This window comes from Lathyrus oleraceus, chromosome 5, assembly GCF_024323335.1.
Source record: "Lathyrus oleraceus cultivar Zhongwan6 chromosome 5, CAAS_Psat_ZW6_1.0, whole genome shotgun sequence".
NCBI classification, from domain to species: Eukaryota; Viridiplantae; Streptophyta; class Magnoliopsida; order Fabales; family Fabaceae; genus Lathyrus; species Lathyrus oleraceus.
In genome coordinates this window covers 608,178,332-608,197,588 of record NC_066583.1, presented here as the reverse complement: position 1 = coordinate 608,197,588, position 19,257 = coordinate 608,178,332, and the positions used below count along the sequence as shown (strand labels likewise).

Below are 19,257 nucleotides of genomic sequence, written 5' to 3'. Positions count from 1 at the left end.
CAAACTGTCTTGGAAATAGTGAATAAGAAGTTGATCTTTGTCGATCTGAGTCGACATCTTCCTTGCATACATAACCAGGTGGCTGAGAGGGCAAATATTTCCCTTGTACTTTTCAAAGTCAGGCACTTTGAATTTTACAGGGATTTTAACATTTGGAACTAGGCAGAGTTCAGCAACAGACTTGCCAAAGAGGTCCTTTTATCTGAGAGTTTTGAGTTCCTTGCGGAGCTCAAGAAACTGATCGTTCATTGCATCCATCTTTTCATAAACATCTGGGCCCTCAGATGACTTAGAGTGGTAGATGGTGTCGTCTACTCTTGGCATAGTATGCACGATAGGAGGTGGAACGGCGAGGACCGGGCTAGATGCCGACAGAGAAGCAAACATGGGGGCAAGACCCTCAAGAACAAAGTTTGCGGGCACCCCCCAGGGAAACCCGGCTGGCATAGAAGTTGGTGCAAAGTGGGCGCTGGCCGCAGACACTATTGAAGAGGCAATCTCAGAGATGATTGTCCTCTGGGGAGGAGTTGAAGGCGTCGGAGACGACTGGCTCTGGGCGGCCATGAAAGACTCCATCAGGGCAGTCAATCTGACCACTTCCTCCTTGAGTTCACGGTTCTCTTGCTCTAGGTGATCCATCAGTCTTGAAGTGTTGGCTCGAGTGTAGTACCGGTGAGTCAGCTTGTCTTCAAAATAAATGAAGATTACAGAGTTAGACCATTGAACAAGAAGCCTGGAGCAAAACCTGCTTATACACATGATGCATGCAATGCTTGTGCATATGATTTATTTTATTTATCAGAGGAACTTTAGAGCTCTATTTGCAAAATATTGAAAATATTAATTATTTAGACATATATGGAAATATCATATCAATCATATTTGGAAAATATTTTTACACCAAAGAAGTACAGTCTTGGTAACCAAATACAATACAAGAAAGAAGGAAAATGAACATCCTATGGAACCCTAGAAACAATCATCTAAAGCTCTGGAGACTGGAAGATAAGCTGCACGAAGCCTCTTCACCTCCTTCTCATAGGCTGCCTCCATATCTGCCTTCTCTTTGGCGAGTCGATCGTACTTCCTCTTCCAGAACTTGGAGGACTGAGGAAGAAGAGAAGTCACCACATCATTAGGCTCATCAATAACCTGGTGCTCAAGAAACTTTATCGAAGCATCCTTCTCTCTAAGCTGCTGAAGTAGCTCTTCTCGTTCACGGATCCAGGCACGTGAACGGTCTTCGTCTCTCAACTCCTCTACTCCTTGGTCAGGGAGGGTTGAAGACCTAGCCACAACCAAAGGTGTAGGTCTCGGATACTCATAAGGCATAAGGTACTCGGAAGCTCTCCTCCTAACCCACGAGATATAGGGTTCCAAAGCAATACAGTTCTTCGGACCAAGCTCTCTCCTTCCCTTCCTATGGATCTTGCTCCAAGCGCGAACCGTCCTTCCCTTCAAGCCTTGGGGATCTTTACCCTCCTGAAAGAACACACCTTATAATATAATGTTATTAGGTTTATCCTTTAAGGGGAACCCAAGCTGACGACGTGCCAAAATAGGGTTGTAGTTAATCCCACCACATGTACCAAGAAGAGGCACATTGGAGAATTCACCACAAGAGTCAATAATCTGCACACCATCATATACACGGTTGTACCAAAAGATATCATCATTAGTGAGAGACATGAGTCTCGTGGACCACCGTAGACATCCTTTGTTCTCCTTGAAGGCGACCGTCTGCGGCAAGTGCGAAATAAACTAATTGTACAGCAGAGGCAAACAACACACAATGGTACCTCCACCCTTTGCATTTCTCATATGCAAAGAGAATTAAGTGTCACCCAACAAAGTCGGAACGGGATTAAGAGTAGAGAAAATCCTAATAGCATTCACATCCACAAACGTGTCGATGTTTGGGAATAACATTAGCCCATAAATGAGAAGTACAAATATGGCTTCAAAGGCGTCCTCACTCATGGCCTTCCCATACATAGTAGCTTGAGCAATGAGGAAATCAGAAGGGAGACCTTGAATTCCACCTTTGGTAGTCATATGAGTACCAACCAGAGATTCATCTATATGCAACATATCAACAATCTCTTGAGAAGTAGGAACCCTCTCTAAGCCACTGAACGACAACTGGTCTAGGATAGGTATACCCACAAGATAGGCATACTCCTCAAGCGTAGGCAAAAGCTGGAAATCCGGAAATGTGAAGCAACGGTACAAGGGATCATAGAACTGCACCAATACACTAATCAAACCTTCGCCCACTTGAGTAGCCAGAATAGATAGAAGCTTCCCATGACGAGCCTTGAAGCCCAAGGGATCTAATGCATAGGATGTCAAATTCCTTAGCTCTTTCAAGTCGGGTTGTCTGAAACTGTACTTCTTCATATTCCTACTTTGTTTATCCATGTCTGAAAATTTGCAAATAGACCTCTTAAGTTTCCTTGAAAATTTTCTCATTATTTGATGATATGGATGCAAATGGGTGCATGAATGCATGGATGCAACAATCACACTCAAGGATCAAGCAAAGCACACCACACAAAGGTCATGGGAGGGATCAATTCATCCTTAATATCAATCATCAATTTTGGTGGATTATGGTTTACACCTTATCAACACCCAAGTTCCATTGATATTAAGGATACAAGAACAGATCAACCATGAATCAAGGGTTTGTTGCGAGTCACGAGCATGGAGTCTCGGTTAAGAACCACCCAAAGGGAGTGTACTAGGGTTTAAACCTGTCAAACATGTTCTACAAGAGGTTCCCATAGTCATCATCCCATCTTTCAGATATTATCGGATAAACGACTACTTGTATTCCAAAAATATTCTCAAGAGAGACTCTTATTAGTGTAGTATCGCGTAACATTCGTATCAAATCTTACACTTGAACGACTTTCGCACTACGTCCTAGAAATACGCCAAGTTGGGCTTGGTAAACTAAGGTCCTTGGCTTCTAAGGTCTATATTGGAAAGAGTAATGCCTAACCACGACTACTCGTGTGACATTATTGATCCCGACATGACCCCCACCAAGTGAATGGGCTTGCAAGTCAACTTGCTAAGGAATAACTCCACACAAGTCAACAAGACTATGCCATTCTCCTATCCTAAGTGCACTCGAGTTCGGGTATAGAACTCATCTCACAAAGATCACCAAGCATACAAGCAATTAATATATCAAGCAATTCAATCATTACATACAATACAATAATCCCAAATTGCACAAAAAATATGTCACAAAATAATATACAATACAATACAACAAATATGAAAAGTAGGCAAAACCCACTAGGAAAATGTTTCCCCAGCAGAGTCGCCACTTTTCTGTAGCGGAGTATTCGTTACCTTTAGATTTATCGACTAAATCAAAAGTAAACCATACAAGTCGAGTCGCCACCGCACTTCTATTTATCCAAAGGAAAGGTTAGAAAGTGAACAAAAACCGAGAAGTTTTATCGAATCAAAAACTAATAAAAATGTCAGAGATCAGGGTAAGGGGGTTGGTTATGCAATGGGAAAGTGTTAAGCACCCAAAACCTCATAGGTACTCCTAGGGAGCCCTTTTCACACTTGTTGTAAGGTTGGTGTTTTTGTGAAAATTTGTTTGTGCAAACATGATTGGAGAGATGAGAAGAGAATATACAAGTTATTTACAATTTTGTGTTTGAATGGATAAACCCATTGCCTTCGTACCATCTTAAAAAAGATTAGGATCAAAACCTCGTAGTTCGGGGTAAAAATCTCAAAATAAGTTGGTGATTTGATTGGTCCAAAAGCTTTAAAGTCTTTTGTTATCCAAGGGATAAAACTCAACCTAAAACCACAAATCCACCATGTGAGGATAGCTTCAACATGCTAGTGAGGGGTTAACCCTATAATAAGCATGGAAGACTCATTGTCCATCACTAAGGATATAGGTGAGCATTATATCTACCTCAAGGATAACTCAAACCTAATAGCTAAAGGTTATGAAAAAGTTTTTGATAAGAGGTGGCCATTGAAACCACAAAAAAAGCATTTGAATGGGTTATATTTACCAATGAAAAGTATTTACAAAATATGGTCAAAGTTGACTTAAAGGTTCAATTCCAAATAAGTATTATGAAAAGAAAGTTTGAAAATCAAAAGCATAATGCTTAGGTTTCTAATGTTTGAAAAGAAGTGTAAATGTTTGCACAAAAGTTTTGACTTGGGTTAGAGTGAAGGGAAGAAGAAGAATGGCTAAGTCCTAATCATACAAGAGATGAAGGAGAAGAAATAAGACCACAAATGGAGTTCCCTTCTTGAGATCATATTGATGATCCAAGTAGCTCTCATCCTTTGGAATAAGCAAGCAAATAAGTGTATACTCAAGCAATCAATCAAGCAAGCAAGCTCTTAGAAGATCCTCCAATGGCTCTTAGATCTCTCTCTTTAGAAGCTCATGATAATGGTTCTTCACTTAGGTTCAATGTTGGAATCCCTAGCACAAGAACACACACATCAAAAAGTTCTATAAAGCAAACAAAGAATGGACAAGAAGGAGTTTAGAAATTGGTCCTTTCAAAGTTCTCTTCAACATTAAGCATTCTAAAGGCAGGAGGCTTAGTTGCTCTTTGACTTTTATAGCACTCTAAAGGCCTAAAGCCTAGTTGCTCTTTGACTCCATTTTTGCATAGGGGATGTCCTAAAGTCTAAGTCATTTTGTCCATTTTGTAATTGGTTCACAACAATCAAAACAAAACACAAGCACAATAGTATATCACAATTATGTGCTCAAGTGAGCAAAAGGAAAATTGCATTAACATAAACATGTGCTCAAGTGAGCAAAGGAAAAAGCAAATGAATAATATGTACAAGAATAGTAAATTGCACAAATGTAAATTGCAAGAATTAAATGTTAATGGTTAATGGTTAGTATTAGTGTGCCATAAGGCAATTTAGCGCTATGTTAAGCAATCGTAATTGGACTTATGTAGAAGTCACAACTATCTGAGGCCGATCAATAATAATGTAGGCAACAACACAAGTTAGAGATCTTGATTAGGTAATCAAGCTCCTACAACTTTCCATGCCAAAAGAAGAAGAGAAATGATCTTGGATTGATTTAGGTTCTTTGCTTGATTAGGAAGCAACTTATCCTTAATGCAAAGCCATTCACTTGATCCATGATCAAGATGAATTAGATTTGAATCAAGGAAGGTTAAACCTCCCATACATCAAGGCTAACCACCAATCTTTAACTCGTTGATCAAAAAAGAAAAAGAAGAAGAAGAAGAAGATGAATAATAAAGTGCATTAATGGAGATGAATGAGGTAATCAACAAGCATTGACCAAAGATAGAGAAGATCAAGGTTAAACAATAGTAAACATAAGCAAAATGAAGATTAGAAGTCAAGAAACAAATAAAATATTTTTGGTATTTTTCAAAATTAAAATAATACTTGAATTAAAATAATAAAGAAAGGTCAAACTTCAAATTCACTTCAAGTCAACTTTGAAAAGTCCAAGTGAATTATCCTAAGTTCAACAAGGTCAAACAAAGTTTGACAAAAAAATTCAGCATTTTTAGAAGTCAGAAACTATTTTTAATCAATTAAAATGCATAAAAAATAACCTAATTGAATTAAAATTTCAAATAAATCTCAAATCAATTAGTAAATTGATGAGAATATTTTTCATAGATCTATCATCATTCAAAGAGGTTGGAAAAATACTTTTGTATTTTTTGAATATCAAAAACTATTTAAAATGAATTAAAAATAAGCAGAAAAGAGAAAATTCATAAAAAATATCAAATGATAAAATAAAAAATATTAAAAATCATTTTTAGAAACTAGAAATTAAAAGAAGAAAAATGCAATTGGTCTCACATTTTTTGGACCAATAATGAAGGAGATATGAATTTTTTAAATGAAATGGAATTAAAAGAGATAAAAGAAAATGAAATCAGAAAATAAAAAAATACGAAAAAATGAGAAGCGTTGGATGGAAAGCTCATTAATTGAGCTGGAAAATCGCTTGGTCCACACATGAGCGCCTACCAAACGCTTCAGTCAATGCATCACACATAGCCATTAAATAAGTCATAACCTGGGACGGCTATGATTAAAATGGAAAAACAAAATGCATGGCCAAGATTTAATCTGGAGACCAGACGGTGGTGTACACCACCGTCTTCTCCGGCCAACTTCCGGCGACGGTCAAAATTTGCAGAGATAAAAAACTCCACCAAAAGACACGATCCAGTTATCAAATGAAAGCTGGGGTGATGTACATCACCCCTGTACCAACCAAATTCGCTCTAGGTTTCCATAGAAGGAGGAATCAGAGCTTGAATTTTGTGGTGTTCAACTGGAACTTGTTGGATTTCAACATTTCAAAGCTCAAAATGATTGCCTCTATGTAAAGGACTTCAGACAACCCAACAACAACAAGAAATATGCAATATATAAGTAGATTCGAAGAAAACAAATTCAGAAGTAAACCTCTGCAATGGAGAGCTTGAGAGCACAATCTCTTGATGCTAATGCTTGCAGTATCTTCTATGGATCAAGGTGAGCAAGGCTTAAGAACTGTAGATCTAAAAATCAATCAAGGAAATTGAAGTTTAGATCTGAAATTTTTTGAAAGAAAATGGTGAGTTCCTTTGAGTATGGTTGAGGAATAATTCGTGCAGCATGTAAGGCGCCCTTAGGTTGTGTAAATGAGAAGCATGAGGCACTTATTTATAGCAAGGGAATGGCTGATATGCATGAACAAAGCATTGCATGGATGGAAAGGGCCTCCATGCATGGGCCTGTACAGGCGCATGGAGGGCCCAATTCCACTTGGATTTGCAAGCTTATCATCAGCAGATATAATTTGGACGTGCAGGTGGTGTGTAATCAACTCATTCAATGCAATTTCAATTGATTTCCAAAAATGCACCAATATGTTCATCTCTTCGAAAATGGCAATTCCGTAACTAAAACATAGCCTTATGGGTAATGGTTGGAAAGCTTTTTGCATGAGGATCATTTGTTATGTTGACCAAAACTTCATTTGAAACTTGGAAATTGGTGAAAATTGATCATGAAGTGTAGGGTGCAAAACATGTACATGTGAAAATTTCAAAAATGGCCAAACTTCAAGCCCTTCTATTTCAATGATTCAAGATCCAAATGTCAAACCCTTAAACATTAAAGTTATAGGTATTTTTAAGACAATAAATTTGGACTTAAATTTTGAATCACTTGGATTTTTGATGAAGAAGTTACGGGCACTTGAAGTTGGACTTTTTCATATTTCAATGCTTTTGGTCCAAAGTGACCTATAATGTTTTGCATTATCACATGTATTTATTTTAGGATTTTGAAATTTTTCTCAACATAAAAATTGAAGTAGACACCTTAAACCTTCCAATTAATTTGATCCCACCTCAAAATCATGAAAAATGTATGTTCTTGGGAAGTTGACCCAAAATTAGGGTTTCAGTCAAAATGACCTATAATGTCTTGAAATGGATGATGACCTTCCAAGCTTCAAATAAATTTTTGATGAACATGAAAGTTGTTCATAAGGTTCTTAAGAACATTTGTTCTCTTGGGGTTATCTCCATTTGACAAACACATTAAAAGTTAGGTCTCAGTGTACTTCAAAATAGTCAGATGAATTGACTGATCAACTTCTCAAGTCCAAACCTCATATCTTGATGAATTAATGATTGAGGACACTCAAATATACTCAAATATTCATGAAATGATGAATGGAAGAACTTCCCTTGATTGTATTTGATCATGAGTTGAGGTTGCTTCATGAGCAAGGCATAGTTGACGAGCAGATGAATTAGGGTTTCCTTGGGAAACAAGCCTCAAACCCTTTGGTTTGCTTTGATCAAAATGATGAATTGAGATACTTGGGAGGCATATTTGATGGATGATAACTTTGGAAACCATTGTCATGCTTGCTTTCATCTTCACCTAGCCATATCAATGATCATAGGACTTCTATGAGCCTTGAATCTTGTGACTGCTCATGCTACAAACAAAAGATGTTAGTGACATATTTTTGTGCTTTTGGTTAGTAAATAAAATGAGAAAAGCAATAATATACAATTCAAGCATGCTTGGTGATCTCAGACCAACTCACAAGAGATCCCACCTAAAGGTAAGGAGTCAAGATGCTATGATCCTTGAGGCAAGATGCAAATGCAATGTTATGATGCCATGAGGGATCTTAGGGTCAAAATTAGGGTCCTACACATGGTACTCTGCTAATTTCTGAAATCGTCCCAAGGTTGTCTCTATCAGGTTCAAGGGGAGCGGTATCTATCTTAGCTACTAGTTTGTCATAGGTGAAGTCATCATTTATAGGTAAATGATCTGGCTTTAAATGCTCTAATCTGGAAAGATGGTCAGCAACTACGTTTTCTGTTCCTTTTTTGTCTCTAATGTCTAAGTCGAATTCTTTTAGCAAAAGGATCCACCTGAGTAATCTAGGTTTTGTATCCTTTTTGCTCAGAAGGTAACGGATAGTTGCATGGTCTGTATAGACTATAATCTTAGATCCTACAAGATAAGACCTAAATTTATCGATTGTGAAAACTACAGCTAGGAGTTCCTTCTCTGTTGTTGTATAATTTAATTGAGCGGCATCTAGGGTTCTACTAGCGTAATATATTACGTGTAGTTTCTTATCTTTTCTTTGCCCTAAAACAACTCCTATAGCAAAATCGCTAGCATCACATATTATTTCGAAGGGTTTAGTCCAATCCGGGGTTTGTAGAATGGGTGCTGAAATTAATGCTTGTTTTAAACGGTTAAAGGCTTCGATGCATTTTTCATCGAAAATGAATTCGATGTCTTTCATCAGAAGGTCGGTCAGGGGTTTTGTTATTTTAGAGAAGTCTTTTATGAAGCGTCGGTAGAAACCGGCGTGTCCAAGGAAACTACGGACTTCTCTAACTGTCTAAGGAGGGTTAAGGTTTTCTATAACTTCTATTTTTGCTTTATCGGCCTCAATGCCTCTTTCAGATATTATATGTCCTAACACTATGCCTTCTTTAACCATAAAGTGGAACTTCTCCCAGTTTAACACAAGGTTAACTTCTACGCATCTCTCTAGGATTTTCTCAAGGTTAATAAGGCAGTCTTCAAAGTCTAATCCACACACCGAGAAGTCGTCCATAAATACTTCCATGATTTCGTTGAGATAATCTGCGAAGCTTGACATCATACAACATTGGAAAGTAGTTGGCGCATTACAAAGTCCAAACGGCATTCGTCTGTAAGCAAACATTCCGTAAGGACAGGTAAAGGTCGTTTTCTCTTGATCCTCGGGGTGAATGGGTATTTGGAAAAATCCAGAATATCCATCAAGATAACAAAAGTAAGAGTGTATGGCAAGACGCTCCAGCATTTGATCTATGAATGGAAGGGGGAAATAGTCTTTCCTAGTTGCCTTATTGAGCTTCCTATAATATATGCACATACGCCATCCGCCTTCTATGCGTTTAGAGACATGCTCTCCCTTTTCGTTCTGCACGACTTTGATGCCTCCCTTCTTGAGTACTACATGTACAGGACTTACCCACTTACTATCAGAAATCTGATAGATTATACCAGCTTCCAGTAGTTTAAGGACTTCCTTCTTCACTACCTCGCTCATCACAGGGTTGATCCTTCTCTGATGTTCTCTAGAAGGTTTTGAATCCTCCTCTAGTGAGATCCTATGCATACACACGGATGGGCTTATACCTTTTAGATCAGAGATGTTGTACCCTAGGGCAGATGGGTATCTTCTTAAAACGTTCAAGAGTCGATTCGTTTCTTCTTTGTTTAAGGTGGCACTAACTATTACTGGGCGGTCCATCTCTTCATCTAAGAACTCATATCTTAGGTTTTTGGGTAGTTCCTTAAGTTCTTGGGCTGGTTTTTGACAATTAGGTGAAGGGTCTGGAGTAAGATCCAAACATTCGTTAGTGCGAGGTTCCGTTTCCTCTAACTCGTCATCCTTTTCATTCGGGCTTGAAAATGGTTCGATCTTAGGTTCTCCCTGATCAAATTCTCTTATGCACTCATCTATGATATCAATCGCATAACATGCGTCTCCTAGAATTAGTGCCATCAGGAATTTCGAAAGAACGAAGTCGATCTTTTCATCCCCTACTTCGAAGGTTAATTTCCCTCTTTTGACATCTATTATAGCTCCAACTATTGATAAGAATGGTCTACCTAAAAGAATAGGGATATCTTCGCCTTCTTTGATATCCATGACCACAAAGTCTGTTGGGATATAAAGTTGACCGATCCTAACTGGGATGTCTTCTAAAATGCCTACAGGATACTTAATAGACCTATCGGCTAATTGAAGGGACATCTTAGTTGGTTGCAATTCTCCTAGGTTTAACCTTTTACATACAGCTAAGGGCATTAAACTTACACTAGAGCCTAAGTCTAGGAAAGCTTTATCGATCACATGACTTCCTAAAATGCAAGGTATAGAAAAACTACCAGGGTCTTTCTCCTTCTTAGCAAGTTTATCCTCAGAAATAAAGTTGCATTCCAAGGGTTTTGGATCATCGAGCCTACGCTTGTTAGTTAAGATGTCTTTGAGAAATTTGGTGTAAGACGGAATTTGGGTGATAGCTTTGGTGAAAGGAATCTCTAAATGAAGCTTTTCTATCACTTTTATAAATTTTTGGTATTGGTTATTGACTTTGGTTTGTTTAAGTTTTTACAGATATGGGATTGGTGGTTTTTACGAGGGTGGTGGTTTGTAAGTTTTATCCTTGGCTTCACCTTCTTGGTTGGTTTGTTTCTCAGGTTCCTCTGGTTCCTCTTCTTGGTTGGTAGGCATATTTTCTTTAGAATTTTTGGACTCGCTCATTGCTGGGTTCTGAGGCCCTTCGTAAGCGGTCCCACTTCTTAATGAGATAGCGTTAGCTTGCCCTCGAGGGTTTGGTTGAGGTTGTCCAGGAAATTGGCCTCCAAGTGAAGTTTGTGGGGCTTGGTTTTGTGTTACCTGTGAGATATGGGTTTCAAGCATCTTGTTGTGAGTGATTATCTGATCAACCTTGGTTCCTAATTGCGTTATAAGTTCGTTTACGTGAATGTTCTGGTTTAGGAATTCTTTATTTTGCTGAGTCTGGCCCGATATAAAGCTCTCCATGATCTTCTCAAGGTTAGACTTCTGGGGCACAACTTGCATAGGTTGGTTTCGTTTTTGGGCTTGATAACCTTGCGGTCTCTGAGGTGCATGATTTTGGATAGGGTTCTGGTTTTTATAGGAGAAATTCGGATGATTCTTCCATCCAGGGTTGTAAGTGTTTGAAAATGGGTTACCTTGGGCGTAATTCACTTGGTCAATATTCAATTCGTTCAAAAGGTTACACTCTGCCGATTCGTGTCCTTTAGATCCACAAAGTTCGCACTCTGTGTGGACTACTGCTACGGTGTTAGTGTTTGTAGACATATGTTCGATCCTAAGGGCTAAAGCGTCCATTTTCGCCTGCATCATGTCTAGAGAGCTTACCTCATGTATTCTACCTTGGGTCTCGTTTTTCTCTATTGATGCTCGTTCAGTTCCCCATTGGTAATGGTTTTGGGCCATATCCTCAATTAGGTCATAAGCTTCTGGATAAGGTTTGTTCATCAGCGCGCCACCTGCGGCAGCGTCGATGCTCATCTTGGTGTTATAATGGAGTCCATTGTAGAAGGTATGAACGATCAGCCATTGTTCTAGGCCATGGTGTGGGCAGACTCTTAATAGATCTTTATATCTATCCCAAGCTTCGAAAAGCGATTCTCCTTGGTTTTGAGCAAATCTAGTTATTTGGTTTCGAAGAACAACAGTCTTACTAGGGGGAAATATCTAGCAAGGAATACTCTCCTAAGGTCTTCCCAGGTAGTTATTGAATTAGCTGGAAGTGAATCTAACCATGAACGTGCTCTATCCCTGAGGGAGAAAGGAAATAATCTTAAACAGATCGCATCGGGTGAAGCGCCGTTAGATTTAAAGGTGTCGGCTAGTTAGATAAAAACTTTTAAATGTTGATTCGGGTTCTCAGTAGCGAGACCCACGTATTGGTTTTGTTGCACTAATTGCAACAAAGACGGTTTTAGTTCAAAATTGTTAGCAGGTATAAGGGGGTTTACTATACTCGAACTAGGTTCCTCATCAGGGGTTGGGCAAATTTCTTAAGAGGTCTCCTATCGCGATTCTCGGCCATAGCTTTCTTAATTCAGATGAGTAAGAGGCGTGTACGAGTATAACGTTCGGGTTCCGCTAAAGGATCTACTAAATTTCCGGTACTACGGGTTCTTCGCATTTACCGGCTAATAATGCCTTAGTCTATACGGTGTAACAACAAGGTACGAAATTTGACGAAGTTGGTCCCCGATAACGACGCCAAAAACTTGGTCGTGTTGATTCGCAAGTGCATGAATTACGTCAAAGTAATATAAAAGAATATTGATCCCACAGAGACCAATCGTCAATCTATCGATTACTATCGTTACGATGTTTATCTAAGGTGGTATAAAAGAGATATTGGGTTTGCAAAATAACGGTAAATAATAAATGCAGGTAAAGACAGGTTGAATGTAATTCACGTCAGTTAAGTGATGTTTCGATTGTCTAAATAGAACTACTTATGAGGCAATATTTTCTACTCTTGAAAAGAATCCATTTAACAGGAACTGTCGCTTTCGCGTATTCAGAACCGAGTTTACCCTTAAATTAAGGCCTTTTATTGTCACTTATAAAAGGTGCACAGAACGCTAAAGTAGTAAACTTATTTTTTAAGAAATGAGACTCGTAAACTTAGTTGAAAAGTGATTTTGATTTGGAAAGTTTACCCAAGGAGTTTCCTGATTTTAAATCTATCAACGCGTCAGTTTCAAAAATAGTTTTTCCTTAAAGTGATAAAAATTCCTAGTTACAAAGCCAGGGTGCTTTCGCACTCCTCGAATAATTAAAACTAACCAAGTTTGTTTTAGAAAACTCAAGTTAAAAATCAAAACATCCTTGAAGTATTTCTACAGATTCAATATGTGAAACATTACTTTAACCGCGATCCTTACATTCTAACCTTTAAAAGATTTAACCAGACATGGTAACACAAACCAACACAACGGCGCTAATCATGATGAAAAGCTTGTTTTAAAATGTGAGGCGTGGAGAGCGAGTAAAGTGCGTAAAGTAAATAAAGTAAAGCGAGTGCGGAAAATAAATAAAGTAAAGCGAGTGCGGAAAATAAATAAAGTAAAACGAGTGCGGAAAATAAATAAAGTAAAGCGAGTGCAGGAAATAGATAAAATAAAGGCGTAGACAGAAAGTAAATAAAATAAAAGCGATGCGGGAAATAAATAAATAAATTGATAAATGAGAACCTACTCCAAATGGAGGGTTTTAAATCTGGTACAAAAATAAACCTCCGACTCTTGAAGCTAAAGACGACAGCAACTCGAAGTGACCTAACTCAATCTCACAAAGGTGCGATAACCCCTCGATGTGACGGATTACCGCTATTACAAATGATAAATATATGCTTAGTGTTGTAAAACTAAGTTGGATGATTAGAAAACGAAATGGAATGAACTATTTATAGAGGATTTCAGCAGCTTGCAAAGACCATGGTGCCCTCCAACTTCCCCTTAGTGGGAACGTGACTTCCAAAGGTGGCGCCTGCCATCCCTTTATGGCGCCCGCCATGTGTGTAAATGGGGTGGATCATGGGAACATGGATGTTACCTCCTAGTTGAGGGCTGATGACTCAGGGTTTCCCCTATAGCAGCCGCCATGTGCAACGCCATGTGTGTAATTTCACCGAAAAACCCTAATTTTAGGTCTTTTTGCTTCGTTTCTTCCAAAAGAGTCCGAGAGTGCTAAATATCTGAAAACAAGAGAAAAGAGAGCATAATACAAACAAAATTATAATAAAGTCCTAATAAACATGTGAAATCCGAGTCAAAAACACGGTGTAATTCGGTGTGATCAATGTTGCTTTGAACAATGAAGTTCTAGACAAATTTGGTTTGGAAAGAATGTCAAGTATGATCATTTGAGATTATTTGGTTGTAAGGATTTTGTGTATATTCCAAATGATGAAAGATCCAAGTTGGATGCAAAGTAAGAAACATGTATCTTCATCAGCTATGGGCAAGATGAGTTTGGTTACGGGTTGTATGATCCTGTAGGGAAGAAGCTTATTCAAATCCGTGCTGTGGTATTTATGAAAGACCAAACTATTGAAGATATTGATAAGGTAGAGAATGCTACACCCAAGAAAGATATCAGTTTGTCTAATGTTGATCAAGTTCGGTTACCTAGTCATAATCTGGATGCTATTGGTGGTGATGATCATGATGGTGAGCCATATGATTATATTGATGATCAACAACTTGGAGATGAGGTAAATATTCCAACTAATTATGGTGAAGGGGAGAGTGATGTATCACAAGATGAGAATCTTAGTGAAGCTCTAGAATCATCTCAAGTTCAACTTAGGAGGTCTAACAAGCAGAGATGACCTTCTACAAGGTATAATTCTGATGAGTATGTGAATTGACTGATGGGGGTGAACTCAAGTGTTTTCAAGAGGCCATAGAAAGTGATGAAAATCAAAAGTGGATGGATGCAATGCATGGTGAGATGAAATCATTGCATGATAATCACACTTATGATTTAGTAAAGTTGCCTAAACGCATAAGGGATTTGGAAAACAGATGGACTTATAGAGTTAAACATGAGAGCAACTCTAAGTCTCTAAGATATAAAGCCAGATTAGTAGTGAAAGGTTTTTTCAAAGAAAAGGTGTTGGTTTTAATGATATTTTCTCACCTGCTGTAAAGATGTCATCAGTTAGAATTGTGTTAAGTTTGGTTGCTACTCTTGATTTAGAGGTTGAGCAAATGGATGTGAAAATGATTTTCCTTCACGTTGATTTGGAGGAAGAGATCTACATGAAACAACCAAATGGTTTTAAAGTTAAAGTTATAGAGGATCATGTGTGTAGATTGAGAAAGAGTTTATATGGGTTAGAGCAAGTTCCAAGGCAGTGGTACAAGAAGTTTGAGTCTATTATGTGTGAACGAGGATACTGAAAGACTACTTTAGATCATTGCGTATCTGTTAGCAAATTTTCTAACGACGACTTCATTATTCAGTTGTTATATGTTGATGATATGCTTATTGTAGGGAAAAGTATTTCTAACATTAACATGTCAAAGAAGCAATTGAGTGATGAAAGACATGGGAGCATCTAAATAGATTACTGGCATTAGAATCACGCGTGATATAAAAGAGAAGAAACTTTGGATGTCACAAGAACACTATATTGAAAGAGTGCTACAAAGATTCAAAATGAAAAGTTCTAAGGCGATAAACACTCCTCTTGCTACTCATTTCAAGTTGAGTTCTAATCAAATTCCTTCAAGTGAAGATGAAGCGTTTGATATGAAATGTGTTCCTTATGCGTTTGTTGTGGGTAGTTTGATGTATGCAATGGTATGTACAAGACCAGATATAACACACACTATTAGTACAGTTAGTAGATTTTTATCAAATCTAGGTAGAGAGAATTGGAATGTTGAAAATTGGATTTTAAGGTATCTTCGCGGTACTATTTCAGCGAGACTTTGTTTTAGAGGAGATAAGCCAACTCTTGTGGGGTACTCTAACTTTGATATGACTAGAGACGTTGATTCCATAAATTCCATTTTAGGCTACATGATTAAATTTGTAGGGGGAGATATGGCTTGGCAGTCCATATTGAAAAAATGTATAGCACTATCTACTATAGAGGATGAGTTCATTGCAATTACCAAAGCATGCGAAAAGTTACTATGGTTGAAGAAATTTTTGCAGGAGCTTGGTTTTGTTCAAGACAAATATGTGTTATTTGTTGATAGTTAAAGTGCTATTCATCTTGGTAAAAATACGACTTTTCATAATAGTTCCAAACACATTGATGTGAGATATCATTGGATACATGATGTTTTGGATGCTAAGTTGTTGGAATTAGATAAAGTTCATACAAATGATAATGGTTCTGATATGATGACTAAAGCATTACCAAGAGGGAAATTTTAAGCTTGTTGTGATATCGCCAGTTTGTCGATTTCCTCCACATAGTTGTGATTGGGAGATTTGTTGGGTTTGGGCTTCCTTCCTATGTGGAGAAATGCCCAAATATTATTAGCCCATTTGTATCACTTATTTAAGTGGAATGGATCTGTAGGTGTTTAATTGGCTGCATTATATGGTAAAACACTAATGTCTTGACTGATGTCATAACATGTATGTGTGACTACATTGTAGTTACTGCAGGACTAGCTAACACAGGATTTATTGAATGTAAAACTGGATGTTGTGACACTCATACCTGTTAACAGATACTAAGGAATAGAACAGCAGGAGTTCTGTTAGAACTTAGTATTTACTTGCAGTCTGGTTATCAAGGAAGAACCAGACCTGGCATAAGGCCTACTGACTGAATGTCAAACTGGATGTTATGACATTCATCATTGAAAGCAGCTGCTGAAGATTAGACAGAGTGGTGTTCTGTTATACTTCAGCATGTAACTTAGTTTGTTCTTCAAGAGAATAACAGAACTAACTTAAGGCCAAATGTGTAAATGTTAAGTTGGACACTTTGACATTTATTAATGTAAGCTGTTACTGTAGTATGGTCATATTGATCATGTACAGGTCAGCAAAATTGTACAGTCTGTTTTCTGGAAAAACAGACTCAGCATATGGACCTTGATGTCAAGCTGAATGTCGTGACATTCATGCCTGACAGCATATGCTAAATTGTAGGTTGTTCAGTTTTCTGTTTCAGCTTTTTCTCAGGCTATTCTTCAGGGATTCAACAGCTGAGAGAAAATCCAGGAAATCAACAACCAAGCTACATTCAATGAACCTAACAAATAGCCTATTTGTTAGTAACCTAAATGTTGAATTTATGGGAACTTGAGTGACCTTAAATTCAGGAGAATACAGGTGCAAAAGCCCAGGTGCTGCAATATAAAAAGGAAGGCATTCCTTCATTCAGTTTCGGGGATTTTGAGGCGTGAAGATTTTGTGTGTCCATCATACTTCACTGTTGTATTTTTGTGAGTCTAGTATTAGACGTATCTTGTAAGCCAAGCCATTATCAAGTAGATGATAGCTTTGGCATAGGGTGTTCATTGAGTTGTAAGTGTTGTGTCACTCAAAGCTTTTAAGCGTGAGTGCTGTGTATCTTGATTTAAGCTGTGAAGCATAATCAAGAGTTGTGTTTGAAGTTTGACTTCAAAGTGTCTTTAATATCACTGAGGTGATTGAGGGAGAGTGAGTAGGAACTCTGATCTTAGGTTAAGATTGAAATTGCATTGGGTAGGGATTAAGTGATAAGTTGTAAACGGGTGAGTTTAGCTTTGAATTGATACTACTAATAGTGGATTTCCTCCCTGGCTTGGTAGCCCCCAGATGTAGGTCATGTTGGACTGAACTGGGTGAACAATTACTTGTGTTATTTACTGCACTTACTGTATTGGATGTCATAACAACCAGTGTGACATCCAAAGTCTGATAACTAGCATTTCAATTGGCATCAGAGCAGGCACCCTGCCTGTGAATTTCTGGGTGAGATCTAGGGAAGTTACTTTCTAGTACCATGGACAAGGATTTAGGACACTCAAACAGACCACCCATGTTGGATGAATCTAATTTTGATGACTCGAAGCCTCGTATGATAGCCTTCTTAAGGTCTCTAGACAGCAAAGTCTGGAGAGCTGTCAACAAAGGATGGGAACATCCAATGAGGACAGGTGAAGATGGAGTCAGTGTGCAGATTCCTGAAGAAGAGTGGGACAAGGAGCAAGAGGCGTTAGCTCTTGGAAATTCCAAGGCCTTGAATGCATTGTTCAATGGAATCAGCAAGAACATCTTCAGGCTGGTACACCACTGTGGACTAGCTAAGGAAGTTTGGGATACCCTCAAGGTAACTCATGAAGGTACCTCCAAGGTGAAGATGTCCAAACTTCAGATGCTGACCACCAAGTTTGAAAATCTGAGGATGAAAGAGGATGAGACTATTCATGACTTTCACATGAATATTCTTGAAATTGCAAACACCTCTGGTGGACTAGGTGAGAAAATGGCTGAAGAGAAACTTGTAAGAAAGATTCTCAGGTCCTTGCCTAAGAGATTTGCTATGAAGGTCACAGCCATAGAGGAGGCGCAGGACATATGCAACATGAAGGTGGATGAGCTCATTGGTTCCCTCCAAACCTTTGAAATGGGCTTAGGTGAGTATGCTTTTGTATCTAACGCTGAAGAGGAGTCAGAAGCAGGATGTACTAGAGGTGATGAAAGTTTATCAGAAGCCTTAGCCATGCTTGGGAGACAGTTCAACAAGCTCATAAAGAAATTTGATCAACAGGGTAGAACTAATGTCAAGAACGTCCCGTCTGACATAAATAAAAGATCAACTTATGAAGAAAAGGCCAACCAAGGCAAGGGAATCCAGTGCCATGGATGTGAAGGATATGGTCATACTAAGGCTGATTGCCCTACCCTTCTCATGAGGCAAAGGAAAGGGCTATCTGTCACCTGGTCAGAAGAAGACACTGAGAGTGAATCTGAAGGAGAATCAGCTAAACATGTCACTGCTCTGACCAGTGTTTGTTCCTCAGAGGATAACTCAAGTGGAGATGAACTCACCTTGGATGAGCTTGCTGTCTCATATAAAGAATTATGTGTTAAAAGTGCAGAAGTTTGCATCCAAGGAGAAAAGCATAAGAAACTCATCAAAGAGCTAGAAGCTGAGAAACTCGAGCAGCTGAAAGTCATAGAGGGTCTGAAGGGTGAGATTTCTTTGCTGATCTCTAAGCTAGACCAAATGACCAAATCCATTAAAATGTTGAATAAGGGATCTGACACCTTGGAAGAAATCCTGAAGACAGGACAGAAGTCTGGAACCACATCTGGTTTAGGCTTTCGGAAAAGATCCTCAGCTGAACGCAAACGCCCAAAGGCTAAAGTTCAGAAATCCAAAGGGAAGTCACATCCAAAGTCACAACATCGAGGAACCAGAATGAACAATCATCAGAAGAAGAAATTCAAGAGATGGAAATGTCATTACTGTGGTAGATTCGGTCACATAAAACCATTCTGCTATAGGCTGCATGGTTACCCAAACCAGACCCCTCAAGGTAGGCCTAAGAAAAAGGTGTCCACGCATAATGTCCCCATTAAGAAACTAACATAGGCGGCTAAGCAGACACCTC

At 38.5% G+C, this 19,257-nt stretch overlaps 1 non-coding gene across 1 annotated transcript; it reads left to right on the top strand.

Moving 5' to 3' along the window:
• The first annotated feature begins 11,723 nt into the window (after positions 1 to 11,723).
• Positions 11,724 to 11,830, top strand: LOC127088882 (small nucleolar RNA R71). The gene has a single exon (XR_007790693.1). It is a non-coding gene; the product is annotated as a small nucleolar RNA R71 (small nucleolar RNA).
• The last annotated feature ends 7,427 nt before the right edge of the window (positions 11,831 to 19,257 follow it).